Source organism: Suricata suricatta, chromosome 14, assembly GCF_006229205.1.
Source record: "Suricata suricatta isolate VVHF042 chromosome 14, meerkat_22Aug2017_6uvM2_HiC, whole genome shotgun sequence".
NCBI classification, from domain to species: domain Eukaryota; kingdom Metazoa; phylum Chordata; class Mammalia; order Carnivora; family Herpestidae; genus Suricata; species Suricata suricatta.
The window spans coordinates 79965029-79991813 of record NC_043713.1 but is presented as its reverse complement, the minus strand read 5'-3'; the positions used below and the strand labels follow the sequence as shown (position 1 = coordinate 79991813).

The following is a 26785-nucleotide window of genomic DNA, read 5'->3' as shown; positions in this document are numbered from 1 at the left end:
CCAGGTGCGAGCGGTCCCTCGGGGCGCGGCGGCCTGTCGCCGAGCGCAGCAGGGCCCCTCTGTCCCCGTTGCCCAGGCCGGCAGCGGGCTAACGCCTCGCCCGGGCGGCCACGGGGTGCTGGACGCGCGCCTGAGCCGCGCTCCCAGGGGCTGCCTGGCCGCTCAGCGGACGGGCCGTGGGGACAGCTGGGGACCCACCGGGGCCGGGGGGCCCGGGGGACGACTCACGGTTGCTAGAGGCAGGACTGTGCGCGCAGCGTGGCCAGATCCGCCCAGTTCTTGGGAAGCCGCCAAGTGAGGCATTTAGGTAAAGTTACCTAGCGGTTTTGGTAGTTAAACTTAAAACCACTTTTTATAATGAAAAGTCTTGAACATACATAAAAATAGGGAAACTAGTATAATAAAAATTTTTTAATTTTAAAATACTGTACGAGTCAAATAAAACATATTCCATGGATGGCCTTCTCCGGTGCTCACGGCCCTGGTCTGAGCCCTGGACCCGCTGCATCAGCACCACTTAGGAGATGGCTAAAAATGCTGAATGTCAGCCCCACCCCGGGCCTCCGGAATTCCGCTCTGGATTTTAATGAGATCCCCAGCTGATCCGTTTTCATGTTAAGGTCTGAGAAGCACTGCTCTAGGCCTTTTTTGCCTGGACAAATTTTATTACCCTCCTTCCTGATTGGTCTTCCTGTCTCCAGGGTCACACTTTTTTTTTTTTAATTGATTATAATTGGGGTTCTTAATAAGCTAAGGCTCCAATCTCCAGACAGTTTGGTGGAGGGAAGAATATTGTTTAGGAAGACCTGTTATATTATGTAGTAAAACTGACTGTGTTCACACTTGTCTTACCCTCTTTGGGGCCCTGCCTGAGCTCGTCTCTCTTACAAATCTTATAGGATTGTCTTGAAGACGAAAGGAGGTAATACAAGTAAGAGCATTTGTACACGTTTTTATTAGTCACGACTTTTCAGTGAAAAGTCTAACTTTAGCCTAACTTGAACCAGCTTAGGCTAAATAAGTAAACACACACATGACTTTATGGTGGCAAGACTGGGCAAGGACGAAGGGAGAATTTCAGGGATGCAGAGGTTGTAAATTACATACTTGGAACTTGGACTTGGGGGCTGGCTCACCTGGACCAAAAAAGGTTGAGATTGGGAGCATGGTGGTTTCCAAAAGAAAAGAAAAGAAAAGAAAAAGGGGGAAAGAAATCGTGGGCATGGAAGAATCAGCTGTCCTTACTTAGTTGGAAACCATACTTGTGATCATTCTGTGTGATTTTGTCCGCTCTCCCCCACTGGGTTTCCAGTTCCTTGAGAGCTGTGGCTGTCTTCCTCATCTTTGCACCCCCACACATCAGATGTAGTGCATTTCACATCAGGATGCCCAGGAAGTAGTGAATCAAACGTAATTGACTCAAGTGGATCCAGTCTCAGGCACTCGCCTTAGGCAAGCAATCTCTCTCCCCGTCGGAGTTACAGAGAGGAAGTCACTGTTCCCAAGCTCACGGTATAAAGAACATCGCAGACTCTGACGGTATAAAGAACATCGCAGACTCTGACGTTGGATTCCTTTGTTTCTCTCCCGCCACCGCTCAATTCAAAGTCAGTTTGTCCCTTTGCAGGTGCCAAGCAGCTGGGAAAATGGGCCCGGTGTGAGACAGTTTCATACTGTGCAGCATTTGATTATGCAGAGGTAACAGGGAATTTCTCTGCGTTACCCCAGCAGTCATGCCTGTCTGTGGTTGTTACCTCAGAGTCAGGAAGGAAAACAGAAGCTTTCAATAGTATGTGGCAATCAAAGGCAGCTGCTGATCCCCCATTTTTGTTAGGGGCCAAGATTCTTTTGAGAGGCAAAACTGTAATTGCCAGCAGCTCATAAGAAAATAAAACATAACAGGGGCACCTGGGTGGCTCAGTTGGTTAAGCATCCAGTTTTGGCTCAGGTCATGATCTCACGGTTCATGGGTTTGAGCCCTGTGTCATGCTCTGTGCTGACAGCTCAGAGCCTGGAGCCTGTTTCAGAGTCTGTGTCTCTCTGACTCTCCCCTGCTTGTACTGTCTCTCTCAAGTAAAGGAAAAAAAAAAAAAAAGAAAAAAAGAAAAATAAAACATAACAAAAAAAGCCCCTCAAATCACCAAAAAAGAAGAAAAAAAACCCCAACCCCAAACCCAACCAGAAACAATCCTTCCCCAAATCCAAAAACAAAAACAAAACAATACAACCCCACATCAAACAAAAATAAACCAAACCAAAACAATTTAAAAAATAGAGTGCAGAGAAATCTAAAGGTCTATAGAAGATTAGAAGTCTTTTAGAGGTACAATGTCTAGAATTGGATTTCTGTTCTTTTGGTCCAACCTGAATGGGAGAGACAGTAGGGAGTATAAACGTGCCCTGAGAGGGATACAAAATTATTTCTCCTATGAATCCCATCATTAGAGATCTTCATGGGTTAAGCTCCTGTTAAAATAATAATTAAAAAAAAGGCCTAAGTGTCAGCCACTCACATTTTAGTCTGAACTAGCCACTCGTTGACAGCTAACAGTTACAAACTCAACTGTTTACAGGGTCCGGGCATGACATGTCAACAAGTGAGCCAGGAAAATACAAGAATGGTGGAGATACGATGAGTTGGAGAACACATGTCCTGTCCACAGGGAGCAGCTGCAACTCAGCTCTGGGCAGTCATTACCATGAGAAATTACAGGCTCAGTGTTACCACAGTGTTTGAAACAGAAGTTGGAAATCTAAATTTTTACATGAAATTAAAAAAAATTACCTGCTTTATCTACTAGTCCTTAACCTTTGCTCTTCACAGTTTTCTTTGATGATCTGATCGAAGCTATAGAGCCTGGGAAATTTGTTTTGTACGTGATTTCATAGAGGGGCTCCTTCAATTTCACTATAAGTCTGTACGTCAGAACCAGTGCCTGCCCTGCCATTTATACTTTCCAAGAGAGGATCTGATTGGGGGATTTGCCATCATGAACCGCGCAGGGCTTCTTTTCTCTCTCTCTCCCCTCCCCGCCCCCCCCCCATCCCTATCAAGAGATGGAGAGTGCAAGCAAGAGAGAGTGGCAGAGGGAGAGAGAGAGAATCCCAAACAGGCTCCATGTGGGGCTCGGTCCAACAACCCTGGGATCATGACCCTAGTGGAAATCAAGAGTTCGATGCTCAGCCCGCACCCCCCAGCTGTGCGGCCCTTCTATTGGATAGAGTTTCATTCATGGTCTCCTTCTCATGCTGTGATTGGTCGCCTTTGGCTTGGGTGCTGAATCTGGGTCCAATCAGGTGTCGCCGGTGGCTTGGGGCTGGATGTTCAGAACAAAGTATCTCAGGGGTTACTTTTCTCCACCCAAGATGGGGGCACCCAGACCCTTTGAATTTCATGAATTGCTCTCCAGGGTGCTTCCTCGCTGGCACACCCCCTCCCTTCTCTTTCCATTTGGAAAACCCCTTCCTTCCCCTTCTTTCATATTCTTAATTTTTTAAAATGTTTATTTACTTTTGAGAGAGAGAGAGCAAGTGAGCCAGGGAAGGGGTAGAGAGAGAAGGAGACACAGAATCCGAAGCAGGCTCCAGGCTCTGAGCTGTCAGCACAGAGTCCAATGTGAGGCTCTAACTCACAATCTGTGAGATCATGACCTGAGCCGAAGTCGGATGCTTAACTGACTGAGCCACCCAGGCACCCTTCATTTTCTTATATTAAAAAGAATCTGGTAAAGTACTTACTTTCAGTTTTTATGGTCCCATTTAAAAAAAAATTAGTCTATCAAAGTAATGCAAGTATACATTTAAAAGTCAGGTTATAACATTTATATCAAAATACTAGTTTTTTGTTCCTCTCCTGGCCCGTCCCTAGAGACACTGTTTTCAGCTCCTTTAGCTGTTTCTTAGGGCATTTCCCCACCTTCATATTTCCATTCTTGATTTTGGCATATATTTCTAGTTATTTCACTCATTAATCAATCAATCAATTAATTAAACATATATCCAGAAAGCATCTACTAGGGGCCGGGGCCCCTTACTGCTATGGATAGAGGGATGAGCAAAACCAGATTCCGTCCCTCCTTTACGGAATTCTTTCCCAGCAGAGGGGCTGGTCTGTGACTAATCAAAGAATCGCACAACTCTATGTAAAACGGCAAGTGCAGTAAGTGAACCCAGGAAAGGTACGTTGCACCATGGATAAAGGGGAATTTGACCTGGTCAAGGAAATCAGTGAAGGCTTCCCTGAAGAAAGTTGACTAAACCAAGATCTAAAAAGTGAGCAGACATGAAAGCCCTGGGAGACGGGGAAGGGGGGAAAGGAAAAGCATTTCAGGGAGAGGGAACAGAACATGCAAAATCCATGGAGAGAGGGGGTGTGGTGGATATCAGAAACCATTTCCCTGCCCACTTGGGACTTCAGTCTCTAACTAAATGAACCTTCATAGTGGAGACTTGGAAGAGAGGCATTGTGGTTAAGACATGGGTCATGGGTTCAAATCCCGTCTCCCCAAACGTATTAGCTGTTTGCTCTCAGATAAGACACTAAATTCTGAGTCTCAGTTTTCTTACCTAAAAAAAATCCTGTTCCTAAAAGGTAGAGAGGGTTTTGTATTGAGCATGAAATGACATAATTCTTATAAAGTTTTGCTCAGTGCATGTCTTATAATAAGTGATCAAAAAAATACTCATTGATATGATCACTACATCATTTTTTCCTCTCTCTCTAAATATCAGCAGATGGGACAGATCTAAGCCAAATCCTGATGTTGTGAGTGCTCGCAGAGTCTGGAGGGCAAACAACACTTTGGTTTGAGCTGGGGACCATCTCTGATTTTTTCTGATTGTGACAGAGAGAGAGAGAGAGAGAGAGAGAGAGAGAGAGAGAGAGCGCGCGCGAGTGTGTGGATTTTGAAAGTCACCCTGAGCTTGGTGTTTTCCTGGTCTGCAGGCGCTGGCCCTGGTTATGGGACGTGCTTCGGGCCGTGTGGCCACTCACTCCCTGTCAGGACCGTCTGGGCAGCAGGCAGAGGATGGCTGCTCTGGGCGCAGACATGCCTAGAATGCAGCCCAGGACTCTGGTGGCGCGTCAAAGGCTCAGATTCCTGAGAGTCTAGCCTTCAGCCAGAGAGTTGTCTCCTTCTGTCTTATCTGGGATTCTAACAACTCACTTTATTTTGACCTTGCCCCTGACCTTGGTGGACACCCTGAGCCCAGGTAACAGGTTGTTTATACTTTGTTACAATGATGATGACGATGTAGGCATTAAAGCTGCAGGAAGACGAGAATTTCCCCCTCCCTCCCTCTCTCGTTCTCCTTCCTTCTGTCCTTCCCTCCCTCTCTCTCTCTGTGCCTCACTTTGTCTCTGCCGGTTTGTCTTTCTGTCTCTGCCTCTGTCTGACTTCCTCTCAGTCTCCATCATCATCATCATCATCATCATCATCATCATCACTATTATTATCTCTTTGTCTCTCTATATGTCTCTTTGCTGTCTGGGTCTCAGTGTTTTGTCTCTGTTTCTCTCTGTGAATCTATTTTTCTCCAGACCTAACATTAAATTCTTTCTCTTTATCTCTTGGTTTATTTCTATATCCCCTCCACACCCCACACACCTTTCCCATCTCCCAAGACCTTCTTTCTTAAAATTTTTAAATTATTATTTTTTTATATTTGAGAAAGAGACAGAGAACTAGTAGAGGAGGGGCAGAGATGGGGGCAGAATCTGAAGCAGGTTGCAGGCTCTGAGCTGTCAGCACAGTGCCCGATGTGGGGCTTGAACTCATGAACTGCGAGATCATGACCTGAGCGGAAGTTGGGCGCTTAACTGACTGAGCCACTCAGGTGCCCCCCAAGCCCTTCTTTAACATTCTATGGTTTTGTGAAAATAGTCCAGGACCCTCAACAAGATCACTTAAAAATTTTTTTAAAATATTTTATTTATTTTTGAGAGAGCGAGAGAGCGAGAGAGCGAGCAAGCAGGGGAGGGTCAGAGAGAGGGAGACAGAATCAGAAGCAGACTCCAGGCTCTGAGCTGTCGGCACAGAGCCTGATGCGGGGCTCAAACCCATGAACCCGTGAGATCCTGACCTGAGCTGAAGCCAGACACTCAGCCGACTGAGCCACCCAGGGGCCCCTCAACAAGATAACTTGTAACCAAAGATTTAGCTAACATCATTTTTGTATTTTGTATGTGAGGCCAGTGGGGGAAGTTAGCTGCTGTGGATTTTGATATAGTTTAGTCAAGACAGCCTTTTTATCAGCAGATTTGTGCAGATTGGTTCAAAGATGTAAGACGTTACTAAAATATTAAATCCCTACACTGTCAAAGCACTAATGGATCGGGAAGGTAAATTATAGAAGCATGTTCTCCCACAGGGACTCCACTGACATTCAAAATTAATTTTTCTTAATTCCGTGTCCACTGCATTACACACTGGTTTTGGGGAGGAACATTCAAATCCAAGTTCCCAGTGAGCACCCAATAGCGGAGAACAGTAGTAATTAAATGCGAAGTGCAAAAATCCTTCTTTGGTTCCTTCCTGTCAGTTGTTGTACCTTGGGGACCTAAGCAAGAGGAAACGTTCTGTGGAGTCTTGATAAAATTAAGATTATCTGCTTTTATGGACAGGAGCAGATCCACAGATAAAGGGTTTGCGGGGGGTGGGGGGGGAACTCAGCTCTACAAAGCTTGGGATGAGTTTTAAGATTTTCCTCCCTCCTTCCTTTCTCCTTCTCTTCCTCCCCTCCCTCTCTTTCTTTCCTTTTTCTTTTCCTTTCTGTGTAGTATTCCTCCCATCTACATGATGCCTGGGTCAGTAGCCTACAGTGCTTGAAACTGAACTGACATTCAAGGCACCTGAGTTCAACCCCAGCCTTGCTGCTCACCAGCTGTGTGACCTTGGGAAAGTTATTCAGCATCTCTGGGCTTCTGTGGCCTCTTATGCGCAGCAAGAAGCTTTTGGAGGAGATGACCACTAATATTATTTTAGCTCTAAAACTCTTTGAAACACATGTTTACTTAAAAACATACTTTTTAAATGTTTATTTATTTATTTTGAGAGAGGGTGCAAGTGGGAGAGGGGCAGAGAGAGAGAGGGAGAGAGAGAATCCCAAGCAGGCTCTGCACTGTCAGCACAGAGCCTGACGTGGGGCTCAAAGTCACAAACCGTGACATCATGGCCTGAGCCGAAATCAAGAGTCAGGTGCTTAACCGACTAAGCCCCCTCCCCACCCGTCTCCCCAGTGTTTAATTATTTAATATGCATTTTTGTCCTTGTTATGAAGAGGACAAGTTCAATAATCAATTAAAAAAGAAAAAAGAACAAGTGGAAATTATCTATAATCCTATCACCCAAGAGGGCTCTGGGAACATTTTGATACATTTCCTTTCAGGTTGCTTTTGATACATAGTTTCAATATATGGGCTGTTTATATTATGTGTAACACTTGTGGATCGCCTTTTCAGTTAGAATTACTTTTGACCATGTCGCTTTGTCCTGTCTTATGAACCTTTTTAAATGGGTACGTAATATTTTACCCAGCGCTTAGATTTACAGAACCATTTCCTGTTGAGGTCAGCTTTTCTCTTTTTATGCCTACTCTAGCTGGGGAGACTCAGATTTTGCCTAAGGCCCCTCTGCACTGTTCGAGAGCTTGAAGAGAGACCTGGGGTCCAGCTGCACTGGGACCCCCTCCACGCAGGTGCACCGCATGAATCTGGATGGCAGATACATTTTGTTCAGACTAAAGAGGGTTTTAAATAATTATTTCATTTTAGGGGCGCCTGGGTGGCTCAGTCGATTAAACATCTGCTCAGGTCATGATCTCACGGTCCATGAGCTCAAGTCCTACGCTGGGCTCTGTGCTGACAGCTCGGAGCCTGGGGCCTGCTTTGATTCTCCAGGTCTCTCCCCTGCCTGCACTCTCTTCCTCAAAAATAAAGAAATAAAACATTTAAAATTAATTAGTTTTATTTAATTCTCACATTAGAAAAAAAGATCTAAGATCACACACAAATCCAGATTCCAGCTTCTCTTAGACGTGTAAAAAGAAGTCCCAGCAGCCATGCGCAGGTGGTGTTGAGGGACAATTGCCCCCCTTCAGTGGGCACAGTCTCCTTGTTTGCCCCCATCCCCTGGTTCCACCTCCTCTCATTTAGTGGTCCTTGTGGGCATCTGTGTTTGAGACCTCGGGGTGGGGGGTGGGTAGTATCGTGTGTGAGCAGAAGCCTGGTACCGGTTAGGCACAGGCTGTGCTGCGCTCAACTTTTCAGCCTCCGAACCGGACCGGTAGATGATTCTGGGCATCGTGCTGCATCAGGCTGTTTGTTTTTACAGGTGCCGTGGGCATCGTGCGGCCGAATCTCTGTGCTCCTCATTGTTTTTGGTGGCTTGTGCTTGGAAATGAAATCATTGCTTGGATGCTGCCAGGATGCAGGGACGGATCCTCGGCAAGGCTCCTAACCTGGTCTTGAGAATTCAGAGCTGTGATAGACCATCATTTATCTTTTTATCTGTAGTTCTGTGTGTGCGCCGGCTGCATTCCGAAGTCTTAATTCTGGAGCCTCGGCCAGGCCGCCTGCAGCCAGACCCTTCCTGGCACGCCCTGCAGTTTAATTATGTCCGCATTTGTGTGTGTCTCCGCGGTGGCAGAGATAGTAACGCTCATCAAATATTACATCCGCTCTACCACCCTCCTATCCCCTTGCAGCGATGTGGGGCCACGTGATCCATGCTGGCCAATGAGCTCTGAGCACCGGGGTGTGCCTCACCTCCTGGTCTAGGCATAGGAAAGGATGTGAGTTCTCTGTGTCTCTCTCCGCTGTGTGGAATGTGAAGGCGTCATGATCAAAATGTGAGATCAGAGTATCATTTCAGCCTGGATTTCTGAATTGGACTCGCAGCAGATTATGTGTGACAGAAGAGTAGAGTTTTGTTGTGGTAAGCTGCTGAGATTTTGGTGTGTTTGTTACTGCAGCATAACCTAGCTTAAGCTGACTGATACATCCTCTTAGAATTCATGAGTAGGGATTATACACCCATGCCTACAAAAACTTCTGGCAGATAGCCAGGGTTCAATAAATATTATAGAATGGATAAACAAACAACTATGGTTTGTGTTTTTGGACTATACATATACCCACTCTTCTTTCCTCCTGGGATGGCAGTTAGATTCGAAGGCTGCCCTCCTGGGGCAGAAAAGGAGAACAGACATTTGTTGAGCACCATCTATTTTGTCCCTGATTATCTACATTTGAAGAAGAGGAAAAAGAGGCCCAGGCCGATCAGGCCGTTTGCCGAGGGTCATAGAAGCCATTTAACACATCGTTCTGCCCGAATGTCTCCAATCTATCTTCTCAGTTCTTTCGGTTTTAACTTTAATGCCTTCCCTGATCACCAGGCTAGACTACTTTTCACTGTTATGCGTTCTCCTGACTCCTGGAGCTTCCCCACATAACACTATTATTTCTAACTCGATTTTCAGAGTTCTGAGGGTAGGTCCTGGGTCTGTCTTGCCCAGTGCTGTATCTCTAGCACCAAGTATACATCCTGGCAACTTGGAAGTGCTAAATAGATGTTTGTTGAATGAATAAGAGGGAGTCAGAAAGCCTGGACTTTCGTCTGGTACTACCACTAATCAGTCGTGTCATCTTGGACACGTAATTTGACCTCAGTGAATTCCAGCACTCTCGTTTGTACAAGGAAGGTGTTTGGCTCTAGTGTTCCATAAATATTTCATTCGCAAATTACCCTCTTGTTCCTTCTCAGGGTCTCGTTTTGGGGTTACCTTGTTATCCTTTTCATTCCATCTCTATTCCTGGAATAACTGGGAGGGCTGGGATTTGAACCCAGGCAGTCTAACTGAAGAGTCCAGGACAGGGGCGCCTGGCCAGCTCAGTTGGCAGAGGGTGCGACTCTTGATCTCAGGGTTGTGAGTTCGAACCCCATGTTGGGTGTAGAGAATACTTAAAAATAAAATCTTAAAAAAACCAAAAAGCAGTCCAAGATTTTAACTACTTACTCCTCCCATCTCTCCCCCCACCTGTGCTTCTGTTCATCTGATCATTATTCATCCACCCACTCAGATGGTCCCTCATCTGTCCATTTTTCCTACTATTTACCCAAACGTCCAGCCAAACAGCCATGCTTCCATGCACACATGCATGTACCCATCCATTTATTCATCAGGTATCTTGTGTCCAAATACCCGTATATTTTCTGACAAGTGCTTCTGGAGTGAATACTCTGTGCCAGGCCCCTGCTGGGCTGCCGGGGTCCAACAGCAACAAAGTGTCTCGGTTCATACCTTCATGGAGTTTCAATCTCATGGATCTAGAGAGGTTTCTCCCATGCTGCTGTTAATGTGGGGCATTGAAATCATGCCCAGTGTGTGAGCTGGAGCTCTGCAGTTGATTTTATTGTATTGATTATCTAGATAATATAACACCTCATAGATAATGTAACACTGTATTGTTATTATTATATGGAAATACATTCGTTAACTCACCAATGTTTATTGAGGACTTACTATGCACCAGATGCCGTGTTAGGTGTTCTATAGCTCTAGAGAGCATCACTCACATTGTGTTCTGTTGGATCCTGGAGTCGTATGGGATAGTGGGACCATGCGTTTGTCACTGGCTTAAAGGTGTCCACAGCCTGGTGTAATGATTAAGAGCTGGGGTTCTGGATCTGGACAGCCCGGCCTTGAGTCGCATTTCTGCCACCTGTTGGGTACACAGTTTTGTCAGATCACTTCACCTCTGTGTGCTTCAGTGTGCCGCCTGTAAAACAGGGATGATAATTGTAACTTCATAGATCGGTATATGACAAAGGGTTAATTAATGCAGAAGCTCTTAGACTAGTAGACAGCATATCGTAAGTGTTCAGTAAAAGACTAGTGAGCAGCTTAGATATATCTGGACTTGGTGGGTTTCTTTAATAATTTCTAAGATGGGGAGGGAAACTGAGTCAGGAGCATAACCTAGCCAAACTTAACATGATCAGCTAAGCCCAGAGTCTAAGATAAATTGACTACTGACTGTTCATTGATCTAGAAGGTATGTGGTTCATGTAGTAAGGCACTTACCCAAGCTGGCAGAAACCAATTATAATAAAGTGTGACTCTGTTTTGATGTTTGACCATCAACAACTTTCAGACTCTCTCCTTTCCCCTCTTCCCTTGCCTCCTGCCTGGGCAAGCCAGGAGGACACCCCATGTGCGGCCTCCCAGCCCCATTCCCTAACCACAGTCAAATGGAAGCCTCCTCCCTCTCTTAAGTCAGACATTCCAGACCAGCTTGAGTGCCTGCCCTATGCTCCCCAGAAAAATCTCACGATGTGAATAACAGATCTTTATATATTCTCCTGGTGCCTGCGTGGGATCATCCATCTTGACTCCAAGCCAGCTTTTGGTAGGTATTGATTCCACCTTCTATGGGGCAAACCCCAAAACATTAAGTTACCTGAGAGTGAACTTGGAGAAACCAAATATAATGGAAATACTAACTGATCTAGAAGGAAATGACCCAGAAATTCCGCTTCTCAGACACTACTGGAGAAAGTACATGCATGCACCCATGAGAGAGGAATAGTTTAATAAACCGCAGTACATCCTGACATGGGCTACTTGCGGCCATTAAAAAAATTAAGCAGAGTGATGGTGTAGAGAGAAAAGTAGAGTTTCTGAACATATCACTGAGTGAGAGAAGCAAGAAGGAGAGTATGTTAAGTATGATGATGTTCTTTTTAGAATTAATTTTTGTGTATGGCGTGAGGTAGGGAATCAAGGATTTTTCATTGTTTGTTTTTGTCCATATGGATATACCATTGATCCTGGACCACTTATTCAAATGATCCATTTGGACAACAGCAATGCCTTTATTGTAACTCAGATGACTGTCTACGTGTGGTCCTGCTTCAGGACTTTATTTTGTGCCATGGGTCTATTTGTCTATCATGTGCCAACCCCGCTAAACATTAACTTGAAATCCGGTGGTGTAAGTTTTTCCTTCCTCTTTGTCTTTCTTCTATATTGCTTTATTCTTGTTAGGTTCTTTGCATTTCCATATAAATTTTAGAATCAGTTTATGGGGCACCTGGGTGGCTCAATTGGTTAAGCATCCGACTTCGGCTCGGGTCATGATCTCACAGTTTGTAAGTTTGAATCCTGCATCAGGCTCTGTGCTGGCAGCTCAGGGCCTTGTGCCTGCTTCAGATTCTCTGACTCCCTCTCTCTGTTCCTTCCCTGCTCATGCTCTGTCTCTCTCTCTTTCAAAAACAAATAAACTTAAAAAATTAAAAAATAAATTTTAGAATCAGTTTATAAATTTCAATTTAAAAAGCCTAGTAGATTTTGATTGGGATTCCGCTGAATTCATAGATCATTTTTGGCAGAACTGAAATCCATTGACGAATGGATTATGAATCCATTGACATGGGACATGTTTCCATTTAGGTGAATATTCTTTCATTTCTGTCTGCAATGTCTATAGTTCTCAGAGTAGACATCTTACTTATTTTTTGTTAAATTTGTTTTCAGGTTTAAAAGATTTTTTGATTCTATGGTAAATGGTAAATGATAGGCACCCCAATGTTATTGAATTAAAAATTTTTTAAATGTTTATTTATCTTTGAGAGAAAGAGAGATAGAACATGAGCAGGGGGGGAACAGAGAGAGAGGGAGACACAGAATCAGAAGCAGCTCCAGGCTCTGAGCTGTCAGCACAGAGCCCGATGCGGGGCTCGAACCCACAAACTGAGAGAATCATACTGCATTTTAAACTTCCTTTTTCTATCCTTCCTTGCTAGTGTAACATGAGTACAATAGGATGCATATGTTTTATCCTCCCCCTACCCAAACCTTCTCTGTGACTCAGTCTGTCCGTGTAAACTCATAGGAAAAAGCCTGGAACTGTACACACCAAACTGACTACAAAGGTAATTTCTCAGGGGTGAGGAGGAGAGAGGGACTCGGAGTCTTAGGGAAAGGTGGTGTTCAGGGGGGAGGTGTTCATGTTTCAATTCTTAGATAGAAGGGAATTTTTAAAAATGTGTAACTCACATAATTAAAAATCTATAAAAAGAAAAGCAAAACAAATGATCCCCTCACCCCAGCGTGGCGGGGGGTCTGTGATTGAGGAGTTGGAGGAGCCCAGGGACTCCCTCCCGCCCATGTCAGGAAGGCACCTGCATTGAGACTGTCATTAAAAGCACAAAAGTCTGATGGGCTGGGTGTCCTCTGCAGAGAGAGGAAGTTGACTGGGAATCTGTAGAAGCAAGTCCAAGGAGGCCAGACTGATCAGTGTGCGCGTCTAGAACAGTTCAGAAAACCTACAAGTTCCTAGACCTACGAGCCAGAGAACCCGTCTGTGCATCAGCTAACTTCCCAGGGTGGAGGGGCTCGGTGGTGTGGCCGCCCAGTTGACGCTGTGAGTGCAGGATAGCCTGGACATCCGTGTCCAGCTGGGACCCCCAGAAGCAGACCCGAGACAGGAGTTTGAGCACAAGGATTTCGTTTGGCAGATGATTCCACAAAGTCCTAGTCAGGGAGGTAAGTGAGCGGAGATGGGCAGTCGGCTCTGGCGTTTTGCTGACGGCCAGCGAGGCTCAGGCTTGCTCGGGGCCCTCGGAGGCTGCGGAGCACATACTTCCAAGTTGCTCACGGTGCCCCGAGTTGTGTGCATGAGGGAGCACTGCTTCTTCAACTCACACAGTCCTCGGCCGAGCCTTCCCCTGGGGCCATTGTCGCCCTGACGCTTCAGACTTGCTCTACACAGTGGATTGGCAACCAGAGAAAGTCTTGGCAAAGAATCACAGGTGTTTATAGACGTTACCACCTCAGTGAGCAAGGGACAGTGAAAGGGACACTTAACAGTGTGCAGAATGGCTTCCTGTACAGATTTGTAACCGAAGAAACGTGCTTGGTGGCAAAGATGAGTTTTGTCCCAGCGGTCGATAAATTGGTGGTCTGATTTATGCATTGCTCTCTTGTGAGCTAGGCTGGTGGGAGTCAAGAGAGACGGCCCCGTTTTGCGGGTACTTGGCAACACTGGATTTCTTAGGACCAATTTTGGAAACTGTCAAGTGAAAAGCTGCAGCAGGCAGGGGCCGTGAGTGCCACAAGTGGGCGGGAGGAGGGGGGTCCTGCTTAGGAAGTGCTTACGTGGTGCCTTGCATGTAGTAAATGCTCAATAAAAGTAATGCACAGAACCGCCGTCAGCAGCGACTCTATCAAGGTGACAGCTGTAAGGAGAAAGCGGAACTGAGTGTAATGTAGGGGAAAGATGCCAGAAAGGTTAGAAAACTCACCAGGAGGAGGTTATAGAAGAAGTCTCCATGCCTAACACTGGCCTCTTGTATAGCCCTCGTGGTGAGGATGGCAGTCATTTTCTATTAATTGCTGCAATGGCGATTTCTTAGAGGTGAGGTTAATTGGTAATACGGGTGTGTAATATCTTCCCCTTAGATACGTTAGGTGCCAGAATTAACCTCTTTGTTCCCGGGGCAGCCATTCATTATGTGTCTTCTTGACCTTCCGCTGCCAGCTTTTTCCACATCACCTGCCGCATTAGCTTTGACACAGTGGGGCCGACGTGGAGAAATACAAAAGTGAGTCATAGGGTCCATTTAGCAAGACGTAGAGGGCTTTCTGTTTATGTGGCCCGGAGGAGAGCTGCCTTACCCAGGGGTCCAGTGCTGGGCGTCTCTGAGCCTCGCAGGGCCTATGGGAATGTGTGTACCCTAAAAAGAAGTGTGGCCTCCAAAATATGAAAAGAAAACCATACAATTAAAAACGTTATTTTTAATTTTTTTAAAAAGGATTTTAAAAAATGTTTTTTTATTTATTTTTGAGAGAGAGAGAGCATGCAAGTGGGGGCATGGCCAGAGAGAGAGAGAGAGTGAGAGAGAGAGAGAGAGACAAAATCTGAAGCGGCTCCAGGCTCTGAGCTGTCGGTACAGACCCCAACGCAGGACTCGAACCTGTGAACCGTGAGATCACGACCTAAGCCAAAGTCGGATGCTTAACTGACAGAGCCATCCATGTGCCCTCAATTAAAAACAATTAAATTTTATTTATTTTTCTTCCAGATTTACTGAGTTATGATTGACAAGTGAAAATTATATATACTCAGGTTATACAACATGATTTTTCATGTGTACAGTGTGATGATTTAATACGTGTATGCATTTGACATGATTACCACAATCAAGGTAATTAACACATCTATGACCTCATAGTTACCATTTGTGTGTGTGTGTGTGTGTGTGTGCATGTGTGTGTGTGTGTGTGTGGTGAGAATAGTTACCGTCTACTCTGTTAGCAGATTTCAAGTATACATACATGATTATTAACGCTAATCACCATGTTGTTTGTTACAGCTTCAGAACGAATTGATTTCTCTAACTGACACTTTATATCCTCTGACCAATATCTCCTCAGTTCCCTCACCCCTGAGTCCCTGGCGATCACTCTTCTACTTTCTGGATCTGAGTTTGACTAAATACAATTGAGATTGATACATGATTCATTTCAGGAAGCACTGTGCGCATAACGTACGTCAGCTAGTCAATGGCAACTCAACCAATGGTTCTCTCCATATTTTACGTGGTTATGTTTCAATATTTTTATATTTGAGGGGTGCCTGGGTGGCTCCATCGGTTAGTGCCCCGGCCCGCGGGGTCATTCAATGGAGGAGGGAACGGGTGAATGGATGGGACAAGAGACACAAAGAATGAGAGCAAGACAGGAGGTCTGATCAAGCTCTAACGTTTAATCGTGGCGGCTGATTATATACCTGTGCAGGGGGAAGAAAGAATGCAGAAGGGGAAAAAATGCTGGGGGGGTACAAGGTACAGGGGACCTGCCCAAGGTTAACAGATGATAATCTCAGTCCCTGAGGCCAACAGTTATCTAGGACTTGACCGCTGTTTATCTCCCTGCAACATTCAACCCGAGTTCTTTTAATCCTTTCTTTGGCTCCCAGCAGGTTAGGTGTCCGACTTTGGCTCAGGTTGTGATCTCATCACAGTTCGTGAGTTCAAGCCTCACGTTGGGCTCTGTGTTGACAACCCAGAGCCTGGAGCCTGCTTCGGATTCTGTGTCTTCCACTCTCTCTCTCTCTTTACCCCTCCCTTGCTCATGCTCTATCTCTCTCAAAAATAAATAAACATTAAAAAATGTTTTTATATTTGAGGTGAGGGTGTCTGTAGTCAAGCTGTGTAGGGTTTAAAGCTTGCTGATGATCAGAATTTGATTTGTAGGAATTTGATTTACAAATGAATGGGTTATTTAGAGCTTGGGATATCATGGCCTTTTGCAACTTGCTCATCTGATATTTTGGATGTTCTTTAGAATTTCATGTTTTAATTGCAAATGTGAATTTATTCTTGTTGGAATAGCATAGTAAGTACAATCAGGCATAAAGAAAACTTTTAATGATGTCCCATCACCCTTCCCCCTCCTGATCTGTTAAAAAAAACCCATTTATTTATTTTGAGAGACTGAGTGAGCAGGCGAGGCATGGAGAAAGAGAGACATACAGGATCCAAAGCAGGCTCCAGGCTCTGATCAGAGCCTGACACGGGGCTCAATCCCACAAATCGTGAGATCAAGACCTGAGCCAAAGTCGGATATTTACCCAACTGAGCCACTCAGGGGTCCTTGTTTAAAAAATTTAAATGCAACGTTGCAAAACTGTCCTAGGGGTTGGGGAGATTTGGCATTTACCTGCCCCGCTCCTGCCCCCTGCAGAGTGGGCACCAATCAGAAACAGTGTCTGCCTCTAAAAGGAAAACTTGTTCCCACTATTCACACTTCTGACACCAAATGTGTGGGTTTCCCCCTTATATCTAGCAATTATCCAACTCTCTGGACACCAACTGGGGGTCCAGTAATTCATTTCTGACACTAGTTAGCACAGACCCCACAGGATAAAGGCTCAGTCCTTCAATCCAGATACCACTGCAAGCTCCAGGTTGTGACCTGTGCTTCTGATCCACTGACTATGAGGTAGGGTGTGGGGGACCAGCCCACGCTAAAGAGTCTAAGGGTCCCTGAGTAGGGAGTTGGTGTCGGCGCAATATCTATAAGAAAGGAGACAGATAAAGTGAATGGTGGCAAGATTGCACTTTACTGTGATGTGTAAGATTTAATAGACGGAGGCAGAGATGGGAGGAAAGGGACTACGTTATGGAGCCAAGAAAGCCTTTATTGGGATCTGCAATTACCGGGCGAGGTCCCATGGCCCAGGGAGTGGAGAGTCCGGGAAAGTCTCGCCTGGTACAGGAGGGGTGAGGTATTTTATGGGTGAAAGACTTCCGGTTTGGTCCTGGGAGGGCAGACCACCAAATAAGGGCACTTTAGGGACGTGGCGGGATGGGATAGGTTGCCTCCTCTGTCAGGGTGGTGGGAAGCTGAGGCTCCATGATTGGCTGTTTTCAAACTGGCGCGGAACATTCCAGGTCTGCGGGTGAGGGTGGGGGTCGTCGGTGCACGGTGTTTTTCCAACCCACAGCAAAATGGCCGCTCGGTCACCATGCCAAGGTGACTCCCAAGGTGACTCTTACATGATGCTTAGGATCTTTATATACCATAGGTGATTACATCATTTTTCTAATGATTACATTGTTTGTTACTTCCAGAAAAAATTATTATTTCCATGGTAGCGAAAACAGAAAATCAAAACAGAAACGAGGTACAATACAGAAGATCAAAAAACATAATTCATCACTCAAAATACATCAGCAGAGGTTTGTTTTATTATTAACTGAAGCTTATGACAAGGCTATTTTGTTTTAAAGGTGAACATGATGATTTACGGGTAAAGTGCCCCTGACCAGGAAGGGAATTTTAATCTGAAAATTTGCCCACTCACTGAAACTAATTAAAGGTCATAGAAAACTAACTCCAGTCTCTAATCCATCATGATCAAGAGGTCATGGGCACATTCTCTAAAACAAAGGAAAGCAGGACTCAATAAGCCATATGACACTGTACGCTCAGTCTCCCAGGAGAGCGACTCAATCCCGATCCTCAACTGAGGGACCTCACTTGCACCAGGGTCACACTTTCTAGACAAGCTGGAGATATGCGCGTTCCTCTTGGTGACTTACAGCGGGATCTCTACAGGTCTTTTGGCAGAATGGGCCCCTACATTGGGGGTTCCCACAATAACCTCTTTGGGTTAGGGGCACCTGGGTGGCTCAGTCGGTTAAGTGTCCTCAGTCGGCTCAGGTCTTGATCTCACGGTTTGTGGGTTCGAGACTCGTGTTGGGCTCTGTGCTGAAGCTCAGAGCCTTGAGCCTGCTTCGGATTCTGTGTCTCCTTTTCTCTGCCCCTCTCCTGCTCGTGCTCTGTCTCTCAAAAATAAATAAAGGTTAAAAAAAAACCTCTTTGGGTTTGATAATTTGCTGCAATGGTTCACAGAACCAGGGAAACTCAAGACAATGCTTTACTTATGTTTACTGGCTTATTATAAAGGATGTTATAAAAGATATGGCTGAATAGCCACATCAAGAGGTAAATGTGGTGAGCTATATGAGTGCAGGGGCATCTGTCCCTGTGGAGTTGGGGTGTGCCACCCTCCTGGCAAATGGATGTGTTCACCGACCCATAAGCTCTCTGAACCCTGCTGTTTAGGGGTTTTATAGAGATTCTGTTACATGGACATGATTGAATCATCGGACATTGCAGTTAACTCCATCTTTAGCATCCTCCCCTCCCTGGAGGTTGGAATGAGGTCAGGACTGTCCTGCACTGATCTCTTGGGTGAGCAGCTTCCATCCGGAAGCTATGTAACCCCGCCCCAGTCATCTCATTAGCATACAAAAAGACACTCATCACTGTAAGGATTTCAAGGGTCTTAGAAGCTCCAGGAACGGGGGACTGAGATCAAATACTACAAAAGGTGCACCTAGATGGGGCACCTGGGTGGCTCAGTTGGTTAAGTGTCTGACTTTGGCTCAAGTCATGATCCTACATGAATTCAAGCCCTGCTTCGGGCTCTGTGCTGATGGCTCAGAGTCTGCAGCCTGCTTCAGATTTTTGTCTTGCTCACTCTCTGCCCCTCCCCTCTCCCACCCTCTCTTTCTCAAAAATAAACATAAAACAAAATTAAAAAACAAAAACAAAAGATCCTCCTAGAATCCCATCACTCAGGAAATCACAAGAGTTTCAGGAGCTCATTGTCACGAACTAATATTTCTTGTTATGTCACAGCTACCACCTGTCCCCGTGATTTTAGATAAGTGGTTTGAACCCCTCAGCATTATTATGCCCAAGATTTCATTATCATCCCCCAAAACCAGAGACCACCAGGGAGACCGAGTCACACATGCAAAAGCAAAGGGCTTCATTATTACTACGGGTTTAGGCTGGCCGGGTCTAAGCCTGGGCTCACAGACATTACCAGCGCAGTGGATCCGTCCTGAGAGCCCTGAACAAAGGGGGGGGGCAGGGCCTTTATGGGTTTGGGAAGGGGGAGTTACAGGAAATTGTGACACATGTATAGTGACCCAATCACTATCGCCTATCAATATTGGCAGTAACTTTAACCATACATTGTTACTTTTGGTGGGAGCCAATCACAACATTTAGAGTATTGACCAATTACCGAGTGGGCCCACCCTCACGTAGGGCGTGACTAGCCTTCTAGGCCCGCCCTTAGAAATGTTAAGGGTGTTAGCTGGCATTTCCGGATTGGGGGTTACAAGGGTGGTCCCTCCTGCCTTGGGCAATGTGTGCCCTTCTATTGTCTAATGATTCTGAGAAGCTGACACCTAGGCCTCCAAGGTCAGAGGGGAAACTTGCCTTACAGCATCAGCCTCTGGTGTGTACCATGAGGTGACAACAGTCCGTGCCTCTGTACTGTGAGGACCGAGTGAGTGACCGTGCATGGAGGATTCAGCTCCATGCATCGTGCCCGGTGTAGGGTCTGAGGCCCCAACATGGGCTTCTCTGGTATGAACATTCTGAGTTAAAAGCAATCAAAACCCACCAGATTCAGGGAAATCTCTTTACCTTTTGCTCAGTTACCTGCTAGGACCAAGAAGAAAGCAACTGACAGAGCTGCTTCTTTACCTAAGAAATATATTTGCATAACAGGGCAGCCTTTGTTTTCCAAATATCTCTTTTCCCCTTCCTTGGAAGGATCCTTCTCCCCTTTGGGTCCTCAGATTCCTACGCCTCTTCTTAGCTTGAAGGAACATCATGAAGCCTCACTGTCTTTGGAGTTTCCTTGTCTGTGTGGATTCGTATGCACACTGTGAACTTTGATTTTCTTCTGTTAACCTGTCTCAGGTCAATTTGATTCTTAGTTTAGCTGGAAGGACCTTGACGTGCAGAGAAAATTCTTTCTCCCCAACACTGGTATGACACATGTATTCAAATAAGTGCATGGTTTCCTCACCCTGAACCTTCAGTCTGGTGAAACAAGATTGCATAACAATATTCCGAATCATTGTAGTGCAAACTTTCCAGTGTTCATGGATTCAAGGCTCTCCCCGGGGGTATAATTAGAATCAGATTTGGGGAAAGGTTGATTCACTCAGTCATCTATTTTTTTCCCCTCTTAATTTAAATACAGACTATATTGCAGTCACTCTCCCCAGGTGAGATGAATAATTAATGCCAGCTCTGATAACGCTGCCCAGTTTCAAAATGGTTCATTATTAATAATAACAGCAACTACCATTTACTGAGAGTTCCCTCTGTGCCCGACTCTGCCCTGACTCCTTATCTAGTTTAGGATCTAGAGCCAAGTGTTCTCAGGGCCCTCAATTTCACTCTTGCCTCCTTCCAGCAGTATATCTTCAAGGCAAGTCACTTCCTGTAAGATTTAATAGATGGAGGCAGAGATGGGAGGACAAAGAGACCACGTTATGGAGCCAAGAAGGCCTTTATTGGAGTCTGCAATTCCCAGGCGAGGTTCTGTGACTCTGGAGCGAGGAGTCAGGGAAGTCGCGCCTGGTATGGGAGAGCAAGGTGTTTTATGGGTGCAGGAGTTCCGGGTTTGAGCTCAGGTGGGCTGATAGCCACGTAGGGGCATCTTTGGACGGTGGCAGGATTCAATTGGCTGTCCACTTCGGTGGGGAGGGGGACGCTGGAATTCCATGGTGAGGCATTCCAGTTTGAGACAGTCCTGATTGAGAGTGGGGGTCGTCAGTCCTGGTGGCGCCTGGATCTGTTATCTGGCCTGCAATAAAATGGCCGCTAGTGCTTTCCAAATGGCTCGGGTCATCCCAGGTTTGTGGGTGGGGGTTGTCAGTGCTCACAGCTCTCCACAGCAAAGTGGCCGCTCAGTCGCCTTCCCATGGCAACTCTTATACTTCCCTTTTCTCTGAGCCTCGATTTCCTCATCTGTAAAATGGGACTAGATTAGTTGCTCCCCCAACAGGATTGCACTGAAGATTTAATGCACAGTAAACGGGAAGTCTAAGCCTGAAGCCGAGCAGGACATAAGCACTTGATAAATGTTAATTTTATTGTCATCGTGTTCCTTAATTCTTATGGCAACCCTTTGAGGTGGATAGGAAAAATATATAGCTCATTTAATATGGGAAAGCTCCCAAAACAGGCACTTCCAGTATTTCATTTCATTTCATTTCCCTTTATAATATTTTTCACAGTGTATTTGGAGGTGGGGATACAGATTAGCCCCTTCTCAACAGGAATGTGGATATATACATTAGATTCATGTAGGTAGGTAGGGTAGGACTCTGAATCCACAGGGGTGAATCCTGCAAAAAACATGCTGTTAAGAGCAATAAAAGAAAGTTGCACATGGGGCGCCTGGGTGGCTCAGTCGGTTAAGCATCCGACCTTGGCTCAGGTCATGATCTCATGGTTCATGAATTTGAGCCCCGCGTTGGGCTCTGTGCTGACAGCTCAGAGCCTGGAGCCTGCTTTGGATTCTGTGTCTCCCTCTCTCTCTGCCCCTTCCCCATTCATTCTCTCTCTCTCTCTTTCTCTCTCTCTCTCTCTCTCTCTCTCTCTCTCAAAAATCAACATTAAAAACGTCTTCTTGGAGATGAAACCCTTTTTCTCTGGGTCTCAGAAGTTTGAGTTTGTTAGAAAAAGAAAACCACAGGTCCAAAGTGGTGTCACTTAGGGTGCCTGGGTGGCTCAGTCAGTTGAGCAGCGACTTCAGCTCAGGTCATGATCTCAGTTTGTGGGTTCGAGCCTCGCGTCAGGCTCTGTGCTGACAGCTCAGAGCCTGGAGTCTGCTTCTGATTCTGTGTCTCCCTCTACCCTGTTCACACGTTGTGTCTCTCTCAAAAATAAATACATGTTAAAAATTGTAAACAAACAAACAAAATGGTGTCACTTGGACTGACTCACCAACCTAGAGCTTAAATACCTGACCTAATTGCACTTTTAACCTCCCCAAGAAATTTCGGGAATTTTCTGGTTGGCACCAATCAGGTAATCTGTCACACAGGCCCTCTCCATCCCCCAAAGAAAGATGAAGTAATCCACCTCCTTAGACCTTTTTGTCCCCAAATGAAGGTGACCTCCCCTGAAATAATCCTTTTTTCTGTTTATGACTTCTTTTCCTGCCTTTAACACCTCTTCCCTCTCTGCAGCCCTTTGGAGCTCCCCTCTACTTGCTGGGTGAGATGCTGCCCGTTTAATAATTAAATAATTATTAATCACTTAATAGTAAGGGCAATTAGATCTTCAAATACAATGGGTTGAATTCTTTTTAACACGTTTGATGCTGATCGGAAAAAAAAGGGAAGGAGAGGCACGGAAAATGGAGGGAACAGATTGAATCAGGGTGGACAGGTAAAGTTTAAGGTCCCAGGACACATGCACGTGGAGCAAGCCATCCAATATGGCTTCCCAAGGAAGCTGAAATCAGGTTCAGGGCGGAAGAATCTGTGTTTAATGTGATAGAGGCCACAGGAAGGCCCTGAAGGTTTTATAGCCAGAAAGTGAGCTCAAATCAAACTGCCTTTCTGGTTAGCCGTAAAATGAAAATCATGCTGAGCAAAGAACAGTGCATTTAAGAGACAAGAGACCACACCAGAATCACAGCCAGGCATTTGGGGAGGCAGGTGAAATTGGAGAGAGAAGCCATGAACGATACCATCCACTAGTGTTTGTGAGTTTCACCAAGAGCCACTTTCAGGGAATCCTTTTCCTCAACTACCCTGAGGACAGGAAAAGCATTCCCTCTGGGGGTGCCAGGCTTGCCTTCAGACCCTCGGATACTCAACGTCAGGTATGTGATTAAAAAGCACTTTTTAAAAATGTTATCTTTATTTTTGAGAGAGAAAGACAGAGCTGAGCAGGGGAGGGGCAGAGAGAGGGGGAGACACAGAATCCAAAGCAGGCTCCAGGCTCTGAGCTGTCAGCACAGATCCCGACGTGGGGCTCGAACCCACAAAAGCTCCCACAAACCGTGAGATTATGACCTGAGCCAGAGTCAGACACTTAACCGCCACCCAGGCACCCCTAAAAAGTACTTTTTACAACAGAGTGCTTCTCTTTCTCTAAATGCCATTTGGTTTGTCTTCAAATTAACAGCAAACATTAACCTTAGCCAGTTCCTTGAGCCAATGGGAGGGAAAAGAAATCACTGGTCGCTTTTTACTATGCCCTGTTAGAATGCAAAGGGAAAAGAGGGGTAATTATGCTCCTCAGTATATTGCTCAATCCTGCATTAAAAAAAAATCTGACCCATTTCTCTGGCTTCTGTTAATTCTGTGCAACTATTATCTAAAATTATTACAGCAACCAAAGGCAAATGGGATATGATGAATAGATTTTTTTAAATAAATAGAATGGGTGTGCCGTAAAGGCAGTCTGAGGGTGGTGGGTTGTTAGAGCTGAAAGGAGCCTCAGAAATGATGCGAGCAAAGCCCCTCATTTTACAAGGGAAAGGAGCCAAGAAGCCAAGCCTCCTCTCCAAGCCACACAGAAAGCCGGGTCCTCATGTGGGGGGAAGTGGCTTCTACATGGGCAGTTTAGAAAAGTAAGGTGCCAGGGTGCTCTCTCTATCTCTTTCAGAAATAAATAATACACATTATAAAAAATTAATAATTAAAAAAAAAACACTGGTGGAGAAAGCAGAGCTCCTTTACCATGCAAACTGAGACCCTGGCTGCCCGGAAGCCAGAAGCCGGAAGCCGAGTTTTGAGCCCGGTGGGCTGGGGGCTTTGTTAGTGAGGCCCTAGGGAGAAATGGAGGCAGTTATAGAGAAAGTGTGGGTTCAGGAAGGTTAAAGAGCCTGTGCAAGACTATAGAGGGAGCCCCCCAGACTCTCTCCCCATGGCTGGGGTGCAATTTTTAAATTATTATGACCTACTTGGGGCGTATTTTGAAAGGCATAGAGAATAAGAAATGTCCCCAGCAGCAGATGGAGAAATGAACATCCCCAGTGTATCTGAAGATTCTCGTGACTCCTCGGCAAGCATACCCGCCACTCTCTCCGCAGAGAGAAGCGCTGCCTGAACTTGGTGTTGGCGTTCCCAGGCACACTTTGTATTTCTGCTACCTGTGCGTGTAACCTGTATCCCTAACCTCATATAATCGCTCTGCATGTTTTTTTAAAAATTTTTTTAAATGTTTTATTTATTTTGGATATAGACAGAGAGGGCATGAGAGGGGGAGGGGCAGAGAGAGAAGGAGACACAGAATCCGAAGCAGGCTCCAGGCTCTGAGCTAGCTGTCAGCACAGAGCCTGACGTGGGGCTCGAATCCACGAACATGAGATCTGACCTGAGCCGAAGTCGGAGGCTTAACCGACTGAGCCTCCCAGGCGCCCCGCTCTGCATGTTTTTAAACTTTAAATAATACTCCACGTGCATTTTGTGCAATTTTTCTTTTTCCTGAATTTTTATTTTTGAACGAGAGAAAGACAGCGTGAGCAGGGTAGGGTCAGAGAGAGAAGGGGACACAGAATCCCAGGCAGGCTCCAGGCTCTGAGCTAGCTGTCAGCACAGAGCCAGATGCAGGGCTCGAACCCAGGAACGTGAGATCATGACCTGAGCCAAAGTTGGACACTCAACCAACTGAGCCATCCAGGGGCCCCGTCAACTTTCTTTTTTTTTAATTAAAAAATTTTTAATCTTTATTATTTATTATTGAGAGAGAGAGCGAGCAAGCAGGGGAAGGTTAGAGAGAGAGGGAGACACAGAATCCAAAGCAGGCTCTAGGCTCTGAGCTAGCTGTCAGCACAGAGCCCGACACGGGGCTTGAACCCACAAACTGAGATCATGACCTGAGCTGAAGTCGCCGCTCAATTGGGTGCCCCCAAGTGACACCATTTTGGACCTGTGTTTTTCTTTTTTAACAAATTCAAACTTCTGGGACCCAGAGAAAAAGGGTTTCATTTCCAAGAAGAATTTTTTTGAATGTTGATTTTTGAGAGAGAGAGAGAGAGAGAGAGAGAGAGAGAGAGAGAGAATGAGTGGGGGAAGGGCAGAGAGAGAGGGCAACACAGAATCCGAAGCAGGACACAGGCCCCAAGCTCTCAGCACAGAGCCATGCAGGGCTTGAATTCACAAACGACGAGATCATGACCTGAGCCGAAGTCTGCTGCTTCACCAGCTGAGCCACCCAGGCGCCCCTCTTTTCCAGGAAGACTTTCAATTCCTTCTCTCTCCTGTTACATTTAATTTTGGGAACTCAATGAATTACTTTACATTCAATTTTGGGAACTCAGTATCTAGTCAGGAGATCAGGAGCACAAGCTCTGTAATCAGATCTCGGATTTAATCTGGATTCTGTCACTTTACTGTGTGACCTCGACAAAGCCACCAACCCTCTCTGATCTTCATATTTAGCATCTATCTGTTTCATTTTCTTGCCGCGGGAAGTAAATGAAATGATGCATATGAAACAGAGTGCCGTCCAACACCTTTGTTTTAAGCAGTGGAAGTCCAAAGTAACGTTTCTCATATTTGTTTATTTGTGTTTCTTTGCCTCACATACCATGATCAGGGCTCATCTCCGTCACCCAAACAGAATGCAAGCTCCTCAGGCACCTTAAACTGCACCATCAACTTGAATTCCTTCTCCTTTTCTGGAGCCATGCCCTTGGTCATGTGACCTTGCAGGGACTTGTTTTGGTCAATGCCTGTTGTCTTCAGCCAGAGGGATTTAAACCAAAAATTAGAAGTCTTGTCCTCAAAGTTACAATACTAAAAAACCGTAAAAGAAAGTAAAAGAAAATCTTAAGCGAGGTTTTATAAGTTTGTAGCATTTATAACTTCCAAAGTTGTTAAAATTTATTTTTTAAAATGTTTTATTTATTTTTGATACAGAGAGAGACAGAGCATGAGAGGGGGAGGGGCAGAGAGAGGAGACAGAACGGGAAGCAGGCTCCAGGCTCTGAGCTAACTGTCAGCACAGAGCCTGATGCGGGGCTCAAACCCACGAATGTGAGATCTGACCTGAGCCGAAGTCGGAGGCTTAACCGACTGAGCCACCCAGGCGCCCCCAAAGTTGTTAAAATTTAAAGCTGCACCAAAACTTTTGGGACACCGCGTACTTCCTCACCCCTGGGCATTGGGTTCAGTGATATGTCAGGCTTTGGCACAGAGTAGGGGGGAGGTCATGGTCCCACTGCTCCGCAGGGGTGCAAGCCGCCCCCCCCCTCCCCCGCGGGCCTACCCCTCTTCAGCAGGGCTGCGTGCGCAGGAGAAGTGGCTGTTGGCTGGGACCTGGGATGGCTTGTCACGTAGCAACGGTTAATGAATACATAGTGTTACCCAGGGGCCCGCCCTTCCTAGTTTCTTAGTAAATATTTATTGCGTTAAATTAGCACATTCTTGTATTGTGCTTT

The 26785-nt window shown here is 45.7% G+C and overlaps 1 protein-coding gene across 1 annotated transcript in view; it reads left to right on the top strand.

Moving 5' to 3' along the window:
• RPH3A (rabphilin 3A) overlaps positions 1-26785 on the top strand; it is a 265035-nt gene that overhangs the window by 191 nt on the left and 238059 nt on the right. The window lies entirely within an intron of this gene.